This window comes from Marmota monax, unplaced genomic scaffold (assembly GCF_021218885.2).
Source record: "Marmota monax isolate L192 unplaced genomic scaffold, Marmota_monax_Labrador192_F-V1.1 WCK01_AAM20220418_F8-fsc00029, whole genome shotgun sequence".
NCBI classification, from domain to species: domain Eukaryota; kingdom Metazoa; phylum Chordata; class Mammalia; order Rodentia; family Sciuridae; genus Marmota; species Marmota monax.
The window spans coordinates 4,322,551-4,346,921 of record NW_026693024.1 but is presented as its reverse complement, the minus strand read 5'-3'; the positions used below and the strand labels follow the sequence as shown (position 1 = coordinate 4,346,921).

The 24,371-nt window shown below is 44.6% G+C and overlaps 1 protein-coding gene and 1 long non-coding RNA gene across 3 annotated transcripts in view; one reads left to right on the top strand and one right to left on the bottom strand.

Moving 5' to 3' along the window:
- The window catches only part of Slc22a23 (solute carrier family 22 member 23), a 178,243-nt gene that overhangs the window by 66,591 nt on the left and 87,281 nt on the right, over positions 1–24,371 (top strand). The window lies entirely within an intron of this gene.
- On the bottom strand, positions 386–3,549 carry LOC124098493 (uncharacterized). The gene is made up of 2 exons (XR_006853577.2): positions 3,341–3,549; positions 386–1,056 (listed from the first exon to the last, which is right to left on the bottom strand). It is a non-coding gene; the product is annotated as an uncharacterized LOC124098493 (long non-coding RNA).

The window sequence follows — 24,371 nt, the reverse complement described above, 5'->3', positions numbered from 1 at the left end:
TCTTTGTAGCATTCTAAAGCTCCAGGTCTGTTGCTGCCACCAGGAAAATGTGTATTTTAGTGATCTTGCTTTTGATAGGAATTCGAAGTATTTATAAAGTGTTAGTAGCATTCAGAGTTTTCACTCATCCATACTTTTAAAGAATTGAGAATTATTCTTTTTTATATTTATTCATTTGATTTTTTTTTTTTTTTTTGAGACGGTCTTACTATGTCGCCCAGGCTGGCCTCAATCTCCTGAGCTAAAGCAATCCTTGTGCCTCAGCCTCCTGAATATAGCTGGGTAGTACACGCACATGTCACTACTCATGGCTTATAAAACAATTTTAGACACAAAAGTATTTACTTCAAACGAATCCGATAGATCAAAATCTAGTATGATAAAGTTGACATGCAATGGGGAATTCTTTATTTTAGAGAATGAGTGACAGCTTTGCAAAGATTCACCATGGAATATCTTTACGATCGCAAGCTCTGCTCGCGAATGAAGGTTTAATTCAGTGTACAAAAAATATTGATTCACACAAACTTTGGTTCTGCTCGTAGCAGTCTAGGGGCTGTAAGCATCTGCTGTGATAATGACGTGCTTCGTGTAATTTCAGCCCGGCACCTGGTTTGTGTTTTTTCAAATGGTACTGGTGGTGCACATCATTGCTACCTACCCCGGGGAACTGGGTTGTTTTCAACCCTGGAGAAACCTGTGGGCATTTCAGGATCGCATTATGAGTTGATGTGGCCACCACCAGAAGAATCTTGTCATTTTGCCCCATAGCTGAAGCCTTTCCGAGGGCTCTATCGCTTTTGGCTTCAGCAGGCCCTCTCCACCCCCACTTGCTCTACTCGTTTTGCTGAGCTGGTTTCAGTTCCTTGAAAACCTTATTATCTATCTCATCACTGGTCTTTTGCTGGAACATTGTCCTGGGGTGACCTCTCATGTGAAATTTGCTGGTGAAGTCCTCATGTGACATATGTGCCACTTTTTCCAGAACTTTCTTCTGATCGCTCCCTTCTGGGTTTGCAGCCCCTCCTCTGGGTGTTCACAACACTGGCTACTGTCCTGGTGAACAGAATCATAGAATTCAGCATGTGGGTTCTACATTCCAATTGTTTGGTTTTACTAAATATTGACCAGCTATAAAATACCAATAAGATATATGTCAGGTAAAAGATTGTGACACCTTGCACATGTGGGTAGTCACACTCCCCAGCTTTGAGACCTTTGAAGTTCCCTGTGGGCCCATCCCCACAGGAACAGTGAGCCTGGCTAGATTTGGCCTTGTGTGTTCCCTTGCATTTCTTTACCCTTGGACCTTATGTACTAATACTCTGTTAGTCAGCCCTACGTAGCTGTTGCAAAGTACCGCAGATAAACAACTTAGAAAAAGAAAAGTTTTATTTTGGCTGATGGTTTCAGAGGTTTCAGTCCATGGTCAGGGTGGGAGACCAGGGAAGTGGAACCCTGTCACCTCATGGCAGCTGGAAAGCAAAGAGAGAGGCAGGGACTGGGGTCCCAGGATACCCTTCAAGGGGGTACATCCCCAATGACCCAACTTCCTTCCTGCCACCAAGCCCAACCTCCCAAAAGTTCCACCACCTCCCAGTAACATGACAGTCTGGAACCAAGGCTTACATGCATGGACCTCTCGGGGATACTCCAGACCCAAATTACAGCAGATTTATGAATACCATGTCATTTAGTTTTGCATGTTTTTAAACTTTTAATAAGTTGAAGCAAGCTGTGTGTGTTCTACTATGTACATTTTCTTCCATGTGGCATTATTCCTGAGATGCCCTCCATTGATCTTTATAGCTCTAATTCGTTCATTTCACTGCTCTCTGAATAGATCACTGTTCTTTGGGCTGCAGTAGATTTTTTTTACATATCTCTATCCTCATCTTCATTCCTTCTCTTTCCCTATGCCCACACTTTGACCCCAACACATAATTTTAAACTCTAAAATGGTAGGTATTGAGTTTATCTTGCTCATGGTCCTGTCCCTGAATACGGCCTGTAAGAAAACATTTGTCACTTAAGTGAAATGTGTGCTCTCTGGTCTGGGGGTCTGCTGGGACTAGCGGGCGGGCCTGCCATTCCTGCATTCCATCAGCAGTGACAGCATGTTGCCCTTGTTTGGCAGGACTTCTTTCCTCTCTACGGACCTTTTCTTGCCACAGAACTCTAGATCAGGGCTCAACAAACTCTTTCTGTAAAAAGCCAGATGGTAAATATTTTAGATGTTGTGGGCCATGTGACTTTTGTCCCAACTACCATTGTAGCTTGAAATCAGCCACAGATGATATGTAAACAAATGGGTGTTCCGGTAAAATCTTATTTACAAAAAGGAAAATAAGCCACAGGCCAGAATTGTCCCACAGGCTGCATTTTGCCAACATTTGCTCTAGACGACTCCCCTTATTGGAAGGGAAGACAATGTTGGTACCATGTGAGAGGGAACCTCCATCACAGAGTCCAGGGGGACTCTCCAGCCTAAGACAGACAGGAGCAGACAGAGTCCCTTCACAAGGACCTAAGGCAGCATGAAAGTCAAGGTAGGAAGGTAGCAGTTTCCAGGCGAGGACCAAAGTCCATCTTAAAGGTTCATGTGGACCATGTTCCAAAGCCATGAATAAAGTGTGACCCGTAGGGTTTGAGTTTCAGCCTGGCATGGAGTTAGGAAGTCCCATCCCAACCCTTTCTGCCCTGATTTATCCCCAGCATCTGAGACTTAAACCCGGTGAGCTATGCTGACCAAGAATTGAGAGTGTGACACTCGACTCTATCCAGCATACAGGACAGATTCCCTTGGAGAAAATACTGATGTAGGTGTTGGATTGACTGGAGCTGCATCTTTGAAGAGTTTGAAGTTCAGGTAGAGGAACGACCTCTGCTGAATCGTTTCCTTGTGTTAAACCCCCGACGTGTTCAGGATATGGGGTGGTGAGTGAGGTCAAACATTCCAGGGAAGGAATGGAGGCTTGGGGCAGACAGGATTGAACTTGGGGTCAGTCTTAGTCATCTCATTATTAAGTGGTGATATATTGGCCTGTCTCACCAAATTATTACAAGGGGTGTGATTTTCTCTCTCTGATAGCAAATGAGTTTGAGTGAAGTATGGATGTAGGACGTCAAGAAGAAAAAGGACATGAGTAAGGTACACCAGTGCTAATTGAGTACGGCCCGGCATTGTCCTAGCTCTTCCTCCTCCTCCCATCCGCACCTCCACCAGATGAAGAAAGTGCTGTGACCATTCCTGCCCCACAGAGGACAAGGAGGCACAGAGACAGGCACTGGGCCAGGCTGGCCTAGATAGGCCATGGTAGAACCAGGGTTTATTACCCACCGTGTGTGGCCGGTTGACAACAGTATCTCGGCAGCAACACAGTTTGTCACAGCGCCAGCACTGGCATGAGTTGGTTTTGTTATATTTTTACTGAGCATCAGTCCTGGAATCCCACCCTGAGGCGACAGCCCCATTCCGCCGTCCTGGAGTTACTCATGCCTGACCTACAGCCGAACAGATAAAAGCTGTCCCAGTGAAAAATCCCTGGAAAAAAAAAATCAGAGCATAATATTGAAGTTAACTGAGGCTCCACTAGGATCCAGGTCCTGTGGCAGGTGGACCTGAGGCAGGTGGACCATGCTCCGTCTGTGCTCTGACACTCTCTCGTCTCCTGCAGGGAGGCCCTGGTAGGCTGGGTGGGTGCTGTATCTCAGAGCCTGGTAGGGTCAGCTGTGGCTAGGCCTGGGGTGGTTCCAGGGCTCTGGTGAAGGAGACATAGAAAGTGGACTGGAGATCTGAGCCATTTTCCCCAGGACATAAGTCTTCCAGGAAATGACATCCTGTAGCCACATGTGAGGTGCTGTTCAGGGTTCAGAATTTTATTGGGTTTTAAAATTTTTATTATCTATTTATTTATTTTGGCACCAAGGATTGAAACCAGGGCTATTCATCTCCTGAGCTTTTTAAAACTTTTTATTTTGAGACAGGGTCTTGCTAAGTTGCTAAGGCTGGCTTTGAACGTGAGATCCTCCTTCCTCAGCCTCCTTAGCTGCTGGGATTACAGGTGTGCACCACCACTCCCAGTGTGTTCAGAGAATTTCCAGGTAAGAAAGTATGGAAGTCATTGATGCCTTTGCCAATATTTCCCTTGAGGTTGGACCATGTGACTAGTTCTGATGTATGAACTGGGGGTGGAAGGGATCTGTCCCTTCTGATCGGGAGCATTTGATCACCTATGAGAGACCTCTGGGCTTCTAGCATTTCAGCCTACAGTGTGCAAGATGATGGCTCCTCCTGAAATGTGCATCCTCAAGTGGCGATAAGCAGGACCCCCTACCAATCCTAGTGGGCACATAGCATGAGCAAGAAATAACTTTTGATATTGTAAGCCTCTGAGATTGGTGAGAGTTTTTGTTACTGACCTAGCCTGTGACGGATATATTATAACCCCCCTGTAGTTTCCTCCTGTCATTGCAGACAGCTTGTCTGAACCATTTTTAAAATGATTTGACATGAGTTTGGATTAGCATGTAAGAATGCTAGTGTTGACTGGAGGTGTCGTTCGGTGGTAGAGTGTGCACCTTGCGTGTGTGAGGCCCTGAAACTCAGCACCCAGGAAGAAGAAGAAGAAGAAGAAGGAGAAGGAGAAGGAGAAGAAGAAGAATGATGTTAGTATTGACTTTGGGTATGTATAGTTTTATACAGAATAAATAGGTTCAAACACAGCCCACTTTCATAAGGACTTTGTATATGTTGGTGTAAGTCTACTGTATTCACTTTCCATTGCTATTACAAAATTCCTGAGAAAATCAACTTACAAAGAGGGAAGATTTATTTTGGCTCATGGTTGCAAAGATTTCAGTCCATGGTTGCTTGGCCCTGTTGCCTTTGGGTCTGAGACAGCACAAAAGAATGGGAACATGTGGCAAAGGAAGCTGTTCACCTCCTGGTGGTGAAAAAGGGAAAGAGGGGGCTGGGGTCCCAGTATCCCCTGTAAGGGCACAGCCTAATGGCCTAGCTTCCTTCACTCGGCCCCGCCTTTCAGTGGTGCCACAGGCTGGGGACCAAGCCTTCAACACATGGACTTTGGGGGGACATTTAAAATCCAAACCATAACATCTACCAAAGTGACTTGTTTCATGATGGTGTCAAGATTTTTTTGATTCATTGGTCAGACAATTGTTAGGGACTCAAATGTATATAAATACTATTAGTGGAACTATCCAAATTAGTTATTTGCTAGAAAACGTCTTCCCTTTCTGGTTTGAAAAAGTTCTTTATAGGAAGACCTTATGTTAATATCTTAACCAGCTACATCAGATATTACAGGGTGGGTTAGTGGGGCTGTGACATGTCTCCTATTTGCCCACACAGATTCCTTTCAGCTTAAAATCTTCATCTAAACATTTCCAGAAGGTGCTCAAATGATGAGTTTGGATAAACCCTTCACCCCTGTAGAGTCTGTCTTGTTCCGTTACTCATGTCCCGCACAGATATCAATTAGCATTTCTGTACCCAAGCCCTCTTGGCCCGCCAGCCCTCACCAGGTTTTTATATTCTCTTTCTCCCGTCGTTCTCTCTGGCATGCACACATACACACAGGCTGTCTCTGCACAGATTTAAATGAGTCCAGTTCTAAAAGCCCCGATCCTGGAGAAATATCTGCACATTATTCATCATCCTAATAAATAAAACCACAGGAACCCTTTGAAGTACCCGCTGGGAACAGGGAGGCTGGGGGAGCATGCATCAGTCATCTGAGCCCACCCCAGCTGCGAGGCTCTAGTTTGAATTGCATAAGTTTCCACTCAGGCACGTACTACGGATGTTTAGGTTTTCAACTTGTGTTCAAGTTGCTGACGTGAAGCTAGGGGTAGAATTAGTGGGAACATTTTAGTATTGGGGGGAAAAGGAAAAATGGCAACATTCCAACCCCCAAAATGCATAGTCAACTTTCTGTTTCACCTGAGCTTTTTAAGTTTCCAAAACCAAGTGGAAAATCCTCCCCTCTCCTCACTGTCTTCCACCTCCCAATTCCTCAACCCCCGGGCCCCACAAATGCAATACCTTGAATTTGCTGCATGGTGTCCTTTATGTTATATGACAGTGCTCCATAACATGAGATATAACTTTTCATCCTTGATGAGGAAGTGCACACACCTGAGCTTTCTTAAGGAGCAGTTGGTGATTTTTTAGAGCTTATAGATTATCATTAGAAAGGTGGCTCTTTCCCTCAAAGAACTTCCAACCTGTCAGGTTATTTAAAACTACTTTTGCCTGGTCATATTTGGTCAGACTTGCTGGGAACCTAAGGTCCTATGGTAAGAAAGTATATTTCAGAACTGCCGCTTTGGACTAGACTCAACATCAGAGAATAGAACTTGTCTCAGAGGCAGGCCAGGTATAAGCGTGGATCCCCAGGGAGCTCATTAAGGGCAGCAGACTTTCACCTTGCAGAAAACAGGGCACAAAGGGGCAGGCTGGTGGGGAGGCCTAGACCGAGCTGTCCTACAAAGATGGGCCCTTAAGCTGCAACTGAGAGTCCAGACCACAGTCCAGTTCATGCTTGGTATTAAAATCTGACATTTGAAGAGGTTAAGAGACATTCCTAAGGCCCGACAGACGGTGTCTGAACTAGGGTCAGAATTCAAACATTCTGAATAGCAATCTCATGCCCTTCAGGTAGGGACATAGAAAACAGGAAGGGAAACTGGCACCTGTTTCCTTTGTAGTAATACCAATAACTGCAATAGTCGTCTAGGTAAAGGTGGTTTTAAATGCCTTTCAAGTCTTGCCAGAGTACGTGTTGATGTGGGATCATGGTTTTCCTGTCCTTGCGACCCTTTATTTCTAGGAGAACCGTCCAGATCCATGCCGCCCCTGCCTGATGAACGTTTGGCTCTGTTGATTTCAGGCCTCACAGTGTATCACCTGACAAACATGCCCAGCCAGGGGAGAGAGGATGGTAGGTCAGCTGAGCATGAAGTACAGAGTCTCTGGGGCTGTCCGTCTCGTTAAATGCTAAAGGAGGAGTCAAGGGCACAGAGGGATTAGTCACAAGTGTCTTAGGTATGTGCTGTCATTGCGGGTTTCCAAGGAAACAGATTCCATAACGATGTCGCTCAGCCTGTCAGATGCCCTGGGACTCAAGGTGTGTGCGTCCTGTTCCATAAGGACTTGCTCACAAGATCCACACACTGCCAGTATCCTCCGTCAGGAGAGACCACCCATGTCCTGCTGGTCTTGGTCTGCTCATGAGCCTGTGAGGTGCTCCATGTGAGGTGTCAATACTTTCTCCCCAGGGCTGCCCTGGTTTCACTGGATCTTGCTAGAATGCCATCAACAGTCTCTAGTTTCCCTGACCCCCATCTCTCCTTTGCCAATACTGCCCTTGTCTACGTATAACACAGCTCAAGGATCTCTGATTCTGATTCTGTAGCCTCACCCCCTTCACTGAAAGACTTTGAAAAGCGCAGTTTTGCTCACCAGGTACTATGCAGCTGCACCAGAGGTGACTAGCATTAAAGCCGTGGTAGGCAGTGCCTGTCCCCATATTGCTGCTGCTTACCAATGTGAGAAGGCACGTAGGCACTTAATCCCTGCACTAAGGCACAACAGAGGAGCCACCCAGCCCAGTGATTGGAGATTGCTGAAGGGGGTGGGGAGATTGGAGGGCTTCTCATGAGCCCCTCCTGCACTCTGCAGGATTCCCCACTGTCCCCTGTCCTGCATTTCCTCCCGTTCACCCTTTCCACCCAGCCCCGTCCCCCATGCTTTCCTTTGTACCCTCCCGCCATCCGTAGTGCCCTTCTTCCTCCACCCACCAGCACATGTCCAGATTTTACTTGTTTTTAACCTGCCCACTCAGAGGGCCCTTTGCCTTCATAGATCTTCTTCCCATCTCTCCCACCTGCAAACGAGGGGTCCAGCCTAACGCCTTGTATGACCTCACTTTTGCCTTCTCCCTCTGGCTAATCTACAAGGTAAATGGGGATCTCATTGGATTTTTTTGTCCAAATGACCTAACACAGGGAACGGAACCTCAACAAACTGTATTTATTTAGTAGGCACCAAAATATTTGTCAGAAAAGTGAATAAATTAGGGATGTATACCAGATAGCTGAGAGTCCTTGGGAATTCAGGAGAAGGAGAAGAATGACATGAACTTCAAGAGGGAGAACCATATGAAAGGAGGCCTCAAGACGAAGGTCGGTGGTTGGGCTGAGGGACAAGAAGGCCATGGGGTACAGTAAGAGATGCAGAGTGATTGAAGTGGCAGCCACATGGTGGGAGTGATGGGAGGGGAAGGGGAAGCACTAGGTGGTGGGTTGGTAGTGGCTCCGAAAAATAGGCCAAAGGGGAGGACTCTGGGAAGAGCCACGTTGCGCCATGGTTGAGTGCTGGCCTCATTTGGCTGAGGCACGGCAGTGGTCAGACGAATTGCTCAGATCAGAATGAAGAGGGAGGCAGAGGAGCTGGGTTGCCAGCCTCTGCTCCCATTTCCCATTGGGGGATGCCGCTTGGAAATGATTGCACAATGGCCGTGTGCGTGCTGAAGCCAGCACCAGTATGAACTGATGTGCTCTTCCTGGCAGGATGGTCTAATAAAGCCTGCAGGGTCTTCATTGTCCCAAAGGCAACATGTTTTTTCCAAGGCAATGTATATGGTGATAAAATATTCAAAGATGAAATATATAAGTGGCTTCCCAATGCCTGCTAGAAATGAAATTGAAATACACATAGCGCCAAATGAATTTATTTTTTGCTATTAAAATTCCTAATTTGCCAACTACTTGAAAGGCAAATTTAAGTAAACAAAATAGGCATGTGATTTCCTCTATGGGAAATATCTTAATAAGAATAGAGTTGGTTGATAGGCATTTATGTCTATATCCCTTCTCTCTGCCCCATTAAACCAGGAATTGGTCTTTGCCAATGGTAACCAAGGCAAGATAATTAATTGGAAGGGGGCCAATTGCAGAATTGCCTATCCTGTCATATTTAATACCAGCCTTGTATATTCCATACAGGTCTACACATTATAGGTTTTACATTCCCTCCCTGGAGAGAGAGAGATACTGTACACAAAGCAGTAAATTGCCTCTGCTGAAAATAGGTTTGAGCCGTTTCTCCCCAGAACTCCTGTCTCCACCCACAGTGATAGCCTCAGCCCTAGCCCACTGGCCTATATTGATTCTGGCAATAAAGCTCACCATAGTGCACCGCCTGCGTAGTAAGCAAATGGCTTAGTTGGATGCCTCGCTGGGTTGAATATATTAAAAAGCAATTAGCTTCCTGAGGGTCAGTAGCTCATATTCCATTTCAAAACACAGAATGAGCTCAGATATAATCATGAGAATTTGTCAGACTCCATGGCAGTTTTATAAGTAATATTTTGACAGGGGGTAGTTTGTTTTGAACTTGGGAGTACTGAAAGTATTAAATGATGAATGGGATGGGTAAACCAACTATCAACTGATTCATTTTCCTCTTGTTTTATTTAAACAAAAAAATCTTCCCCTGGTTTTTCTTTTTTTTCTCTTAGCTTATTGTCATTGAAAGTCTCGATGCTTCTAGCTATGAGATGATTGTTCTCCTTTATGCATAATTTCTGTGTGATTAAAGAACGTCTTTCAGTTTTCTCTCCAGGCTTCCTTACTGCCATCATTATTACCAGTGTTTGTTCAGTTTTCTGCACTTTTTTTTTTTAAGAACCCACCAATGTTAATTAGGTATCAAAGCCCATCCACTTTCTCTTCAGAAATGTTCTTTGAAGACACAGCTAATACCCCTAATTTGAACCTGAATCTATTAGAATTCTAAAAAGATAAAGGGGGAAAGAATGTCTTCCAAGACCTCATATGTCTTAGCAGCAGATCTAGTACTAGGGCAGACTCCAGTGTTGACTTTGGCACACACACCTTGATTGTGTATGTGGTTGTCATGTTGGTTGACGTTATATTCAGACCCTAGCGGGAACTTCTCAGCTACGTCCACTGTTCCAGGGCTTCAGTCCATCTAAGCCTTTCCTCTAGGCTGTCCCCGAATCCATCTTCCCAAATTGTCACCTTTAGCATAGTTACTTTCTTCCTCATTGCATTCATACTCACTTGCTTTTCACTTAAGCATCGTCATTGTTTGATTCCACCCAACTCCACCACAGCCCTCCCTTGGTTCCATGTAACTTTCTCTTGATCCCTCAATTTATCATGGTCATTGCTGGCTCCAACATTTTGCGTGTGTTGTTATTGTCTCTTGGAATGCCAGTTTTCCCTTCTGAATATCTGGAACTTATCTTTGGGGTCCCTATTAGTGTTGCTGTGTTCCCTAAAACCTGCCATCATAGTGCTAGACTGTGTTGACCTCCCAGTCCTGAATGGTTATTCTCATCTATCCATATGTCGTCTGACTACTTACCAAGTGCAAAGCATGGTGCCACATAAAGACCTAAAGATGCACCAGATTTGAACCTGACCTCAAGCTTAGAGTGTAGCATAGCCATTGAAACTCAAATGCCAGATGAACAAATAAGAAACACCATTCAGATGTGGGAAGTCAATTCCAGCACTTTGCTTCTATTGTTCTGGCACATGGAATATCTGTTTTCCCATCCGACACTCTGAATTCGCCTTCGAGAGATAATGATGTTCATCTCTCCCTGAACATTTCATGAGCCTTCAGTCAACATTTGAATGGAAGGATCAATAACCAAGTCCTGGCTTCTGCTGCCCTTTTCATTCAGAATCGGTGTATGGGTAGTCAGCTTTCTGTCACTATAACAAAATAGCTGGTATGATTAACTTATAAAGAGAAAAGGGTTTTTTGGCTTAAAGATTTGGAGGTTTCAGTTCATAATCAATTGACCCCATATCTTTGGGCCTGTACTGAGGTAGCATATCATGGCTGGAGCACGGCTGGAGTGCATGGTAGATCAAAACTGCCTTGCTAGGGAGCAAAGAAAAAGGGGCCAGGATCCCACAATCCCCTTCAAGGACATACCCTCCAATGACTTAGGGTCCTCCCAGGAGGCCTCACATGATAAAGGACCACAGAATCTCCCAACAGTGCCATCCTGGAGACTAAGCCTTAACACATGAACCTTTGGAAGACATTTAATACCCAAAATATCACAGTAGAATAAGACAGGCCTCCTCTCCCCTGGGCCTTTTTATGCCTCACACAGCTTATTTCAGAAGGACAGAATTCTAAAATGAGTTGATAAAAGATGGCTGTGTCAAGGGTCCCCTAGACCACCCTCAGATTGGATGATCCACTAGGAGAACTCAGTGCTCAGCAGCAGGTAGTCATCCTCATGCTGATGATTTATCAGTGAAAGGATCCAGAGCAAAATCAGCAAAGGGAGAGAACAGATGGAGCAAGTCCAGAGGAGGTCAGGGGCCAGCTCCCAATTCCTCTCCCAGCGGGCCACACAGGGTGCACTTAACTCCTCCAGCATGGGATTGAGGTGACCGTGGGTAATGCTGCCTAGCAGGGAAACTTGCTAGAGACTCAACACTCAACATTGGACTGGGGGCTGGCCATGTCAGCACCTTCACTTTGTACATACCAAAATTCCAGACTCCCAGAAGGAAAATCAGATACTAAGCATGTTCCACGTTGTTTGTATGAACAGTTAAGCAGGCCAACCTGTCATCATTATCAGGGAATGATAGGCACCCTTCCAGAATCCAAGTTCCCAGATGCCAGCCAGTGGTCTGCAGGCCTTCCTAAAGACAGCAGGCTCGGGACTTCCAGGTTAATTTCTTTCAGCACAATAACAAAAGCTGAGGCTACACAGTGTGCTCTTTTAAGTAACTGGAGTTTTGTAGAAAGAAGAGAAATGCCCATTCTCTCTCAGCATATTTTGAAAAGGTCATAAGTGTTGGGGGGGTGGTGAGATAATAATGGGGAGAAAAAGATTTGAGAGCAAAACAAGGCAGAATTTGGGAGACTTGGGGTCTAGATCTTCCTACACCCTGTGCACGCCAAGGCTCAGGCCTGACAGCCACATTGTGTTTCTGGCTTCATTGTGTTTCATGGTGACACCTGAGCCCAGAGGTTGGAGCATGCCTGAGCCCCCTGTGCCTGAGGAGAGGAGAGTCAAGGAGAACCATGGTTTCCTCCAGTCATGCTACCAGTACGTGCAGCTGCAGGCTGGTCTCTGGTTCCCAGACTCCACAACTGCATGCCTTCCTCTCATGTGAGAAAGTAAAGCTGGAGGACAAGAAAGGTCTTGGAGCCTTCTCTCCTCTGTCCATGACGCCTGCTCTTCCTATCTACTCCTCTCCTTTCCTGATGGCTGTTAAGACAAACTTGCAGGCCTAGGTGTCAGTGTGTCTTGCTACTTTTAGTCTGCATGTTTAAATTCCTGTTATCTATTACTGCATTCACACCCTACCTTGAAGCACCAGAGGGACTGTCTGACTGACCTGGTGCAGGTCCCCTTCGACCAAGGAGATGGCTCATCTGTGCTGTATTTAGAGTTCCAAGTTGTTCCGGCCCTGTCCCTGGTGTCTGTGCCCTTGAAGTGGCGCTCAGCCTCTGCACCAGCTTACCAGCTTCCACATCTCACCACTGATACTTCCTAGCTCTTGAGCACAGACTGGAGAGTGCCCCTCTGGTTCCTCATCTGTATGATAGGGATGATAGTAGCACCTACCTCCTGGTTTGGGATGAAAGGGGCTGTGTGGCTTGGATTCTTAAATGCACCTGCTTCCCCCTTACACACACACACAATTTAGCATTTGTGAATCAGGACAGCCTTTTCCTTTTTGGGGCTACATTTATAATAGAACATCTTAAAGTCAATGGCATCTTAGACTAAACAAAATACTGTACAATGTACATAGCACCTAAAAAATGTTGAGAAAGGGTAGTTGCCATCCTCACTGTTATTATCATGATCCAGGAAGGGGGTCAGCTAGCGTTCATTTAGTGCTTTCTGTGTTTCAGTTTTTAATCGTTGCATCCCATGAGACAAAGATTCTCATCCCACTTTACAGATGAGTAAACTGAGGCTCAGGAGGTTCAGGCATCTCGCCTCCACTCACAGAGCCTTCAGAGAGGCTATCCAGGAGTCTAAGCTCCAGCCTACCTACCAAAGTCAGCCAGCTGCCTTTTCTGCATAACCTGAGAGACACAAATAGTTTTTATATTTTAAAATAGCTGGAAAAAATCAAAAGATTAATGTTTTGTGACTGGTAAAAAATTAATTAAGTTTGAATCTCAGTGTCCACAAAGTTTTTTATCAGAACATAGCCTTGCTCATGTGTTTCCTTATAATCTAAAGTGGGTTTTGCTCTATAGTGATAGAGTCAGATAGACACAGCAAAAACCATGTGGCCTGACACACCTAAAATAGTTGCCATATGGCTTTGTTGTGGAAAGTTTGCCGATTTCTGGTCTAGTCCTTGGCACTGTGATCCATGCCCTTTTGAGGAAAGAGATTGATCTTTCTTCTACACATGGTAGGTACTCAGTAAGCATTCGCTAAATTGAATTTCTATGATCATTTCTAAGCCTGAAAAGTAAATCTCAAGTTTTGCCAGTTACCATGACACCAGATAAACATCAAAATGAAATGTTCATCAGCTCAAGGAGAAGAAGCCAGTTACAGCGACTCTCCAAGATGCTTTTGCAAATAAGTTCATATTTGTATTGCAGGATTTTTTGAGGAGTAAATAAATAAAATCATGTGACTCTGAAGAACAAGGGCACGTTGCCCAGAGCAGCTGAATAGGCAAATAAAATCTCAGGTGGGAGATATTTCAGAAATAGGAACGCTTAATGGTTCCCTGAGTATCAGCCCTTGGAAGGCTGCTGGGCTGCAGTAGGACCACACACAGGTGGCAGTAGGGTCCAGCTGTCAGGAGTCCTTTCAGCAGGTCTACAGAGAAGTGAGCCCCTAATGGGCTTTGAAAGCCCCATTGGTTTCAAGAGATCAATCAATTTATGGAAATTAAACCACAATCGACATTTTCTCTGCATTAAATGTTTACAAGGTCAGCAAGTATAGGCATGCTCAAGGTCGTGGTAAAGGTTTGCATAACGTGGAGTTTGTACCAGGTGTGGGTACAGGGGCCACAAACAAGCAAGAGGCAAGAGAGATGAGCTCCAAACGCTGAGCATTCAAAGGAGCTGCCCATGGCGGGTTAACATCTAGAGGTCCAGTGTGTGAGCATAGGAAGTGTCTATTAGACCAGCCAGCCCAACTGGCCATGGCCATGGGCTGACCTCCCAACACACCTAGGGTTTTGTCCAGAGCTTACAGCTGTGACAGAAGAGAGCCCTGCTCTTCACACCTATATGGAAAAAGGTTCAGACAAATTTAGAATCAAGAGCAGAGTCACTTGTGCTTGGAAGACCACCTGCATCCCCTCTGCCCAGTGAGACTCAAGTTTCCTTGAGGACCAAGATCCAGGTTCTCTAAACCTCGTTTATTTTATTTTATTTATTTTTGGGTACTGGGGATTGAACCCAGGGATGCTTAACCACTGAGCCACATACCCATACCTTTTTTTATATTTTATTTTGAGACAAGGTCTTGCTAAGTTTCTTAAGGCGTCGCTAAGTTGCTGAGGCTGCCTTTGAACTTGCAATCCTCCTGCCTTAAGCATTTTATTGCATTGTTAAGTAATTTCCCTTTATGTCATCTCCCAAGAAAACATAATTCTTAGAAAACTTTTTGCTTGTTTGTTTGTTTTGCCTTCTAAGATGTGGCCAAAAAAAAAAAAAAAAAGCAATAGAATAGAAATAGAATAAAAGTGTAGGGGAAAACAAATTCCCAGCCAAAGCATTTTTTTTAAATGCAAGTGTGTATTTGATAAAGTTCAGCCGAGTTCTGCACAGCTGTGCTCCAGCAGTCATCCTGATAAAGATCCCATTTATCTCCTTTTAATTTGCCTCTTTCTCTTAAAAGGAAAGTATGATGCTCAACAAAAATTAATTGGGCTTACTGTGTACTGAGTTTTTTTCTTTTGAAAATGGAGACATGTCTAAATGTAAGAGGAATTTTCACAAGAAAACAAGTAGTTATGCTTGAAATTTATTGAAAACCATCTCTAATATGGAAGCAACATCATTTACACACACACACAATCTTAAATATGAAGCATTTCAATGGCAAGTGGTCTAAAATACTTACATAGCTTTTAAAAACCTAAATGTACATTTACATTATTATTCCTATCTATTTATTTTGGTAGTGCTGGGGATCAAACCACTGAGCTACATCCCCAGCTATACTATTATTTCTAATAAGCAATTGCACATGAATTTTAGGAAAACATTTTCAAGATGCCTAAGGCCCTGAACATAGGATTAGAGGAAAATCATAAGGAGTTGAGGGTGATTTTTTAGAATTCTAGGGCTATAGTCCTTTGTGTGCCACTTTTTTTTTTTTCTTCTTTTTGTATTCTTTATATGTAATTAGGGACTCTGGAAGGTGAGGTACAAGGATTCACATAGCTTGTACCTCTGCCCTTCTGCCTGGGAATGTCCCCATCTCTCTTTAGAAGAAATGCTTGTAGGATTCTGAAGAAATTATCAGCGAAACTGAATTATTCATGAGAATATTAAGAAGGGAAAAAAGTATTTTCTTAAAAAATATATAAACCTCACACTCTAGTGACAGTCAGAATTAGGTTAAAAATAGAGGCATTTCTGGGAAAGACCATAGAATTTTAATTAGCTCATCACTTTGAGTAATTCTGGCGTATCAGCAGGTTTGGCTCAGAGGGGATACCAGGACTTCTGGGCCATGGACACATTTATTTATGTAGGATTAAGTGAAAATGGGAGCTGGTGTACAGCTATACAAGCTGCACCTAGAACCCACCTTTTGAACACATACATCTTGAAAATAGAACACTGCTTCCTAGGCCTGTGCAGACCTTCCTCTCCTGGTATTACTCCCAATCCTATTCTCTTCCCCGATTTGTGTAATTCTTATCCCTCCCCTTCCACAGAATGGGGAGTGGGTCCCATTCTATTGTAATTCTTTTGCATAACTTATCATGTTGGAGGATTTTTTCTCATTTCCCTAAAATCCTACAGATTAAATTGCCCATCCTTGACTTTTTTCAGCTTTTAATCACTGACCCACTTTTTGTTGAAATTTGACTGATTTGACAGAAATGAAAGCACTTTTAAAAGCAATACTTGTGACTCTTTTTGGGTCGGAGACCCCTTCCAGAATTCAATAAAAGCTAAGGGTCTTTCCCTTGGAAAATTGCATGTCTCACACATGTATGCATTTGCATGTCTGCCCACGTGCACACATGCATAGTTCTATGTAAAATTAAAGTGACTTTGTGGGTATCCCTAAAGCACATCTATGGATCTGAGGTTGAAAGTTATGTGGCTGGTATGGTTTGAATGTGTCCCTAAAAGTTCATGTGTTGGAAACTTAATCCCCAATTAATATATTAATGATGCTTAGAGAGGGAGGCTTTGGAAAGTTAACAGAGTTAGATGGGGTCATAAGGTCGGGGCCCCCAGGATGACACTAGTGGCTTTATAAGAACAGGAAGAGAGACCTGAGCTGGCATGCTTTCTTTCTCTTGCCCCATGTGATGCCCTCTGCCATGCTGTGATGCAGCCAGAAGGCCCTCACCAGATGCTGAGCAGATGCTGCGCTCTGCTCTTCCCGGAATCTTGAGCTAGATAAAAGTCTATACCTTCTACATTACCTGGTCTTAAATATTTTGTTATAGCAACAGAATACAGACTAAGACAGTACCCAAGGGGAGCTGTGCTTGAGTACAAGGGACAAGGACCTTGTGGGAGCCTAACTTATGTTGTCACTGACACTGGGACCATGTGAAAGACCCAATGTGAAGAGCCAGAGAGGGGAACACATTTCTAAGATGTGGATGTCATCAAGTTCTTTGTCACATAGAGCCAAGGATTCAAATAAGCCCGTTTCCCAGAAAACACGATTTGTCCAAGAAGGCAGGAAGTGAATACGGAGTTGTGACTTCCCAATCCACAAGGCCTCTCCCCTTTGCTCTCCACCCTTAGTCACTTCGACCTCACACTAAATGAAAACAATGAACCTCTTGGTCAGCTGGTGATGAGGCAGTAAGCCAGAGGTTTCTGGAGGAGGCTGAGAAAGCCAAGCAGAACTTAGCAGTCAGGAAAACACGGCTCAACCCAGTGAGAACAACAGAGAGTAGTGCCTGGGTTTTTTCCTTTTCTAGATAGAAGAAAAGGGTGAGTACCAGTCAGCATCACTGGGGGCTTTGGTGAGAGTGGGAGGGAGTAGGTCCCTTTTTCATTTTATGTGACGAATCCTGAAATACTAATGCATAGTCATGACTCCTACAACACAGAAGCCATTAGAAAACTGCACCTAGTTTTGATTTGCATTTCTCTAATTGCTAGAGATGATGAACATGTTTTCATAGATTTGTTGATTGATTGTATATCCTCTTCTGAGAAGTGTCTGTTCAGGTCCTTGTCTACTCTAAGATATCATGTCACTCCAGTCAGAATGGCAGCTATTATGAAGCCAAATAACAATAAGTGTTGGTGGGGATGTGGGGAAAAAGACACACTCATACACTGCTGGTGGGACTGCAAATTGGTGCAGCCAATATGGAAAGCAGTATGGAGATTCCTTGGAAATCTGGGAATGGAACCACCATTTGACCCAGCTATCCCTCTCCTCAGTCTATGCCCAAAGGACTTAAAAACAGCAGACTACAGGGACACAGCCACATCAATGTTTATAGCAGCACAATTCATAATAGCTAAATTGTGGAGCCAACCTAGATGCCCTTCAGTGGATGAATGGATAAAAAAAAATGTGGCATATATACACAATGGAATATTACTCAGCAATAAAAGAGAATAAAATCATGGCATTTGCAGGTAAATGGATGGCGTTGGAGAAGATAATGCTAAGTGAAGTTAGCCTATCCCAAAAAACAAATGCCAAATGTTTTCTCTGATATAAGGAGGCTGATTCATAGTGGGGTAGGGAGGGGGAGCATGGGAGGAATAGACGAACTCTAGATAGGGCAGAGGGGTGAGAGGGGAAGGGAGAGGGCAGGGGGTTAGCCATGATGGTGGAATGTGATAGACATCATTATCCAAAGTACAGGTATGAAGACATGAATTGGTGTCAACATATTGTATATACAACCAGAGATATGAAAAATTGTGCTGCATATGTGTAATAAGAATTGTAATGCATTCCGCTGTCATTTATTGAAAGAAAGAAAAAAAGAAAACTGGACCTAGGATCATTCCAAGTCCTTCTTCTGCCACTGCTAGCTATGTGGCTCCAGGAAATGGAAAGCTAACCCCCTCTGTGAGCCTGAGCTTCCTCATCTGAGGGGCAGCATTAGTGCTTTCCTCCTGGGGCTGTTATACGCCCACACTGTAAAGCCATGCAGTAGAGGCATCAGCCTGACCCTTCATTTCACTACATATTTTGATTGCTACACTGTTTTAAAAATGTGCTTTGACCATCTAAAGGCCATGAGACCAATGCTTTTGCCACCAAAACTGATGTGACCTCAGGGAAGCATTCACAGAGATGCTTGGTGGAGGCAAGAGGTACTTCAGCAGGAGTTCCGTGGGGCACCTGGAATGATGGGTCACCATGTTTCAGATAAGTTGGATCCTGTTCATCTGCTCAGTGCCTGAGACTCCATGACAGCCTCCTCTCCTTTGCTTCTAGAGGAAGTATCTGGAGGGATTTTTGCTAGGTGAGTTGAGCAATGCTGACAATCTCAACAAAGTTTGGATTTTTCAGAAGAGGGTGGAGTGGGAGGCAGAGACCATTTGCTTGAGCTAGGTTTTACCCATCATTGCTGAGACCCCTGGCCCCTAAGGGATGGTGGCTTCTGCTGGGGATGTTTACAAGGTAAATTATTTAGCCATGTGCTTTAGTTGCTGAGACTGATATTTTGAGCTGATGTTTTGCTTGTGGAAGAGTTCTGAGCCAGCTTTCTAGACTTCAGCAATTATATGAATCATGTAGAAGTACAGTTGGCCCTCTGTAGCCATGAATTCAGCCAAACTCAGATTGAAAATATTTTTTAAAATTGCATCTGTACTGAACATGTGCAAGAATTTTTCTTCTTGTTATTATTCCCTGAGCAATATAACAGCTACTTCCATAGCATTCCTATTGTACTAGGTATTGTACATCAGCTAGAGATGATCTGAAGTAGACAGGAGGAGATATCCTATACTCTATGCTAATACTATACCATTTTGTATAAGGGACTTGAACATCCATAGATTTTAGATAACTCTGAGGGGTCCTGGAACCAACCTCCTGAGATTTTTCACCTGAGATGTTTTGAGAAGCAAATAACTCAGGAAAAATTAGTTTGTGTATGCTATTGGTGATACTAGCTGTAACAAAGCGATACGTTGTTTATTGAATCAGAACCTGTTCTAGGCACTGAGCCCCTATTAACCCAGATGCCCCACTGCACTGTGAGTCAAATATTCAACACCATTTAGCAGATGGGAATCCTGAGGTTTGAAAGGTGGACCTAGACCACTCAGCCCTGGTGTGGTGGGATCATGGCTCAGAACTCATCTTTCCAACTCTGATGTCCACGGTCCTCCCAATATTCCTTCTACTCTTCAATGATGCCATCAACAGTCTAATTCATGCATATCTACTGTGACCAGTTGAAGGAGCAAGAGAAAAATAAAGTGAATCAAAGAATAAGAAACCAACATGTCTTTGATTGACAAATTAATACATTGTTCAGAAGATAATTTTTCTGGCTTCTCTTTCCCTTTGCCTCTAAAGTTCCCAGTAGATTTAAGGGTAAGGATGGACAGGATGACTATTGTTTTTTTGTCTTAATGCTTTAGAATTTTTTGAGGGAAAACACACACACACACACACACACACAATAGAACACATGTTTCAATCCTTGTCCTATGGTAACAACAGAAAAGAATATTTTTAATGGGATTATCCTAGAACACTCAGGATAGATAGTTTCCATGGTTATAGGTCTAATCCATGCTCTTCAGTGTATAAATCTAAAGAAACCTATTAAGTCAAGGCTGTGTGCTGCACCAGGGCACGTGTCCCCATCAGCTCTGCTCGCTCGCCCAGAAGGCACCAGGCACACCATGGAGCTCAGAAAACACTTGGTGACTGATTGGACCAGATCTGCAGCCAGAATTTTAGGAAATCCTACTCTGTTGTCAAAGCAGCACGCCAAGACGGCCTTCTGTGGACTCCTGCTGCATTTTCCCAATCAGAACAAGGAATGGGGGCACAGCCATCAGCAATGGGAGCAGTTTATTAACTTAGCCCTCACAGCAGATCCTGTGCCTGATCCTCTTGGTCCCTTCATTTCCCTTGGGCTCCCAGATCTTGGATTCCTCCTGGGACCTCCCACCTTTTCACCCTCCCCCTCTTCCCTCTCCACTCCCCAGCCAGTATGATCTTTTGAAACCCAAATCCATCCTGTCACTCTTCTGCTTCATGTCCTTTCAGTGGCTCTGACTGTCTTCAGGCCAGATTCTTAGTCTTAGCCCACACATCCCAGGTGGTGGGCAGACCCAGTTCATCTCCTGCACCCCTATACTGCTGTGCATTTCCAGTCAGGCCCACTGGAGCAAGTGGCAGGCCCCAGAAAAGCACCCCTTCCTTTTCCCAGGGCAGGCAGGTGTGGAAGCGAGGAAGGACCAGGCTGGCATGTGAGGCTGTTTCTTTTTTAAAGTGGCAGTTCCTCTAGAGAGTCCCAGACAAGCCCCTGGGTACCCACCCTGGGCCACACTGGATCTGAGGAGAGATTGCTAGGCCCTGCATGAGGATTGTGCCTGCATGAGCTGCATCCCTTCCTGTCCCTCCCTCTGTCTACTCTCGTGTCCCCTCCCAGCTTTAGCTTGTATCCAGGAGGAATCCCTGGCTCCCAAGGAGGAAGGCTGCCTCATCTGCAGGACCCCAGCTGGGCCTGTCTTACATCCTGTTTTGGCTGGTGGCCTGGCCCCTGGGACAGAGTCCCCAAGGCTCCCACTGTTGTGCTAGGTGAGGACACCGAAGCCAGAGCTGCAGGAAGAAAGAACTGGCTTTGGTGGAAGGAGACACAGCTGCTTGTGTGTTTGATTTGGTTTTGAAACAGCAAGAACATCAGTCACAGAACATGTGCCACTCCCTGAGCACACCATGGTTCACATCCTCACCAGGCGGAGAGTGCATATCTGACACTCGTCTGGAGTTACAGGCAGTGGCTACAGGACTGTTTCAGGGGTACAAAGAAAGGCCTGGGGTAGACATTTTCAGCACAGGGACATCACCTGCTGTAGCATAGGCTGTGGGCTTCCAGAGCTGGCCACCGTGGGCCTGGCTGGGGCTGACATTGTCATGGGACATTGGATGAGCAAAATTCTCACACAAGAAAGGAATCTGTTCCCCACCAAGGGGTGAGCTAGTCAAGTGGGATTATGGATCAAAACTTGCTTCCTTGGCCTCTGAGCAAGAGCAATTGAAAGGCTGCTAATTGGCTCAGCCTGTTTAATATTTCATTTATACATGCACATGGAAATGAAGAGGTCAGCCCACGGCAGAACCCGGCCCAGGACTGTCCCTGCCCTCCCATCCCTCCTGCCCTCAAAGTCTTTGTTGGATGGTCCTTACAGGCTGCACTCACTCTGTTTCCCCTCTGAGAGCCTCAGGGTCTGCCTGATTCTGGGCCCTGCAGCCTTCCTCTAGGTGTGGAGAGGATGGGCTTCTCTGCTGCCTTCCTCATTCACTCTAGGAAGAAAGACAAGATTCTGGGGATGACTATTAGAGGTCTCCACTAGGCCCAGGTTTCATTCCAGTATTGTCTTTTTCATAAGATGGGGTGGGGCTTTGCCCTGATCATTAATCCTGATCCCATGGAGCCTAGGTCCATGGGAAAATTCAGGAAGATCATGGCCCCACACCTTTTTAACAACTGTTTGGGTCAGGAAAGTGTTCGATCGGCAGGCATTGCAATGCCTGACTAATATACATGCATATTTATTTCTTAAAGCACACTTTAAGATGATAACTTTCTTTTACTTTTGTGGGTGCTGAGGATTGATCCAGAGCCTCATTCATGCTAGCCAAGCACTGTAGTGCTGAACTATGTCTCTAACCCAGATAACATTTTTATTTTTCCACAAAAGGACCTCACTGATTTTTTAAATTTGCTGATAAAAGTAAGCAAGTCCAAGAAAGGTATATGGGAGTATTCCAGTAAGTTTCTTCCATTTCTGTGATCTTTTTAACAATTAGCATAGAGTTGAGTAATACTTGGATTTGTGGTACTTTCTGTATTTGATTTTAATTCCTGGGCCAGAGTAGGGACTATCTTCATGCCCCTGGCTGCTAACATAGGGATAGCACTCATTCACAGTTTAGAAATATTTATTCAAAAATTCCTTTATAATCTATCAAGATGGCCTTACATTTTTTTCTGACCCCAACAATGCAATTCAACAGAAACAGTACGGGGAAACCAACCTATCAAGTGCTTTTTTTCTTAGATCACATGGGCGTACTGTTTGCAGGGCTGTGTGTTAGAATCTGGTTTCAAATAATAGTGAGGTATTGCTAATACAGGAAGACAGCAACTTGCCTGCCATGAAATGGGGAATAGCAATATTCCTCTGGAGCCCCAAACTCCCACAATTTTGGAAATGACAGCAGTTGGAGTCACCACCTCTCAGATCTCCAGCTTCTGTGACCTCTCCCAGCTGCTGAAATTGAAACAGCTCCCTGCCTACGACATTGGTTCTTACCTGGCTGTGTAATACTGGTGTAGGCGAATGAGTTCCAATCCAGGAGACAGGATGTCAGTGAAGATTCTTAGCACAGATTGAATCATCCAAGCCTTTAAAAGATACAAAGTGATATCAAAACCTCCAGGATCCTTAAAAAGGCAGGACTTGGGATCCCAGCACCCCACCTCCTCAAGCACCATTTTTCTTGTTATTTTTTGTTTGTTTTGTTTTTTGGTGGGTTTTTTTGGTTTTGCTTTTGTTTTTTGTAGAAAAGCACTACAGAGAACGTGTTCTGTGAGATGCACTGTGAGGCCTCTTTCAAAGGGAAGACCTGATTGGAATCAAAAGTTGACTGGGATCTTAAAGTGTGATTTGAACAGTTTCACATAAAAGAAGGATAGAAATAGAAAATGCATGAACTACAGGAATGTAAATTATGGAAGGTCTTCTGTAGCCTAGACACAGATTCTGGCCTCCTGAGCTCCCCTGCAATGCAGGTGTCCTGATAGCCCCTTGCTGACCTCAGCCCTTCTGAGCCTGCTGCACCCCCTCCCCACTCCCAGTTGAGAGAAGCCTTTCTACCCTTGGCTGCTGCTGTCCCCGGCAGCTCAACCTGGGCCCCCGTGGATGCACAGGTCTCTGTATCTGAGCCCACCTGCAGGGTGGGGGGTCTGCACATCTGCCATGTCTCCATCACTGAGCTCCTCTTATGGCCTTGGGCCAGCTCATGGCTTTTTGTTTCCTAAGTAATAGGATAGCGTCTGGGGAAGATGAGCAATGGACATGGGATGTGGAGACATATGTCAAAGTGACAGTAGGTGCATGCAGAGACCGTGAAACAACCTTCCTCTGCTGTTGATCCAGTACCTAAAATCTGACTGTGAGAACACAGTCCTCTATTTTAAGACGTGTAGGAGATGTGAGCCCTGAGAATGGCAATGCAGTGAACTCCGTCAATCACTTCTGTTTCCAGCAGTTCCCCATTTCCCTCTTCCCAACCCCTGGCACCCCCCTCATTCTACTTTCCATCCCTAGAAATTTTACTATTCTAGGAACCTCATATAAATAGACTCATACAGTAATGTCCTTTTGTGACTGGCTTATTTCACTTAGCATGATGTCCTCATGATGTCGTAGCAGAATTTCCTACTTTTTAAGGATGAATCATATTTCCCTATATGTATATATCACTTTTTGTTTTTTTGTACTAGGGATTGAACCCAGGGGTGCTTTACTACTGAGCTCCATCCCTAGTCCTTTTTTTAGTTTTTACTTTTGAGGCAGAGTCTTTCTAAGTAGCTGAAGCTGCCCTCAACCCTGCAATCCTCTTTCCTCAGCCTCCTGAGTCACTGGGATTAGAGATGTGCACTACCTGTGGCACAGCACCAGGCTATGCATTCTCTTTATCCTTTCATCTATTGATGGATACTTTGGGTTGCTTACAAATTTTAGCTATTGTGAATAATATGGCTCTGGATATGAGTGGGCAGATATTTGTTTGAGTCCCAGCTTTCATTTCTTTGGGATATATATCCCAAAGTGGGATTGCTGGATCATATGGTAATTTAATTTTTAAATTTTGGGGGGACTCACCATACAACTGCTATCTGTTGTTCACGGCTGCCCCATTTTATGT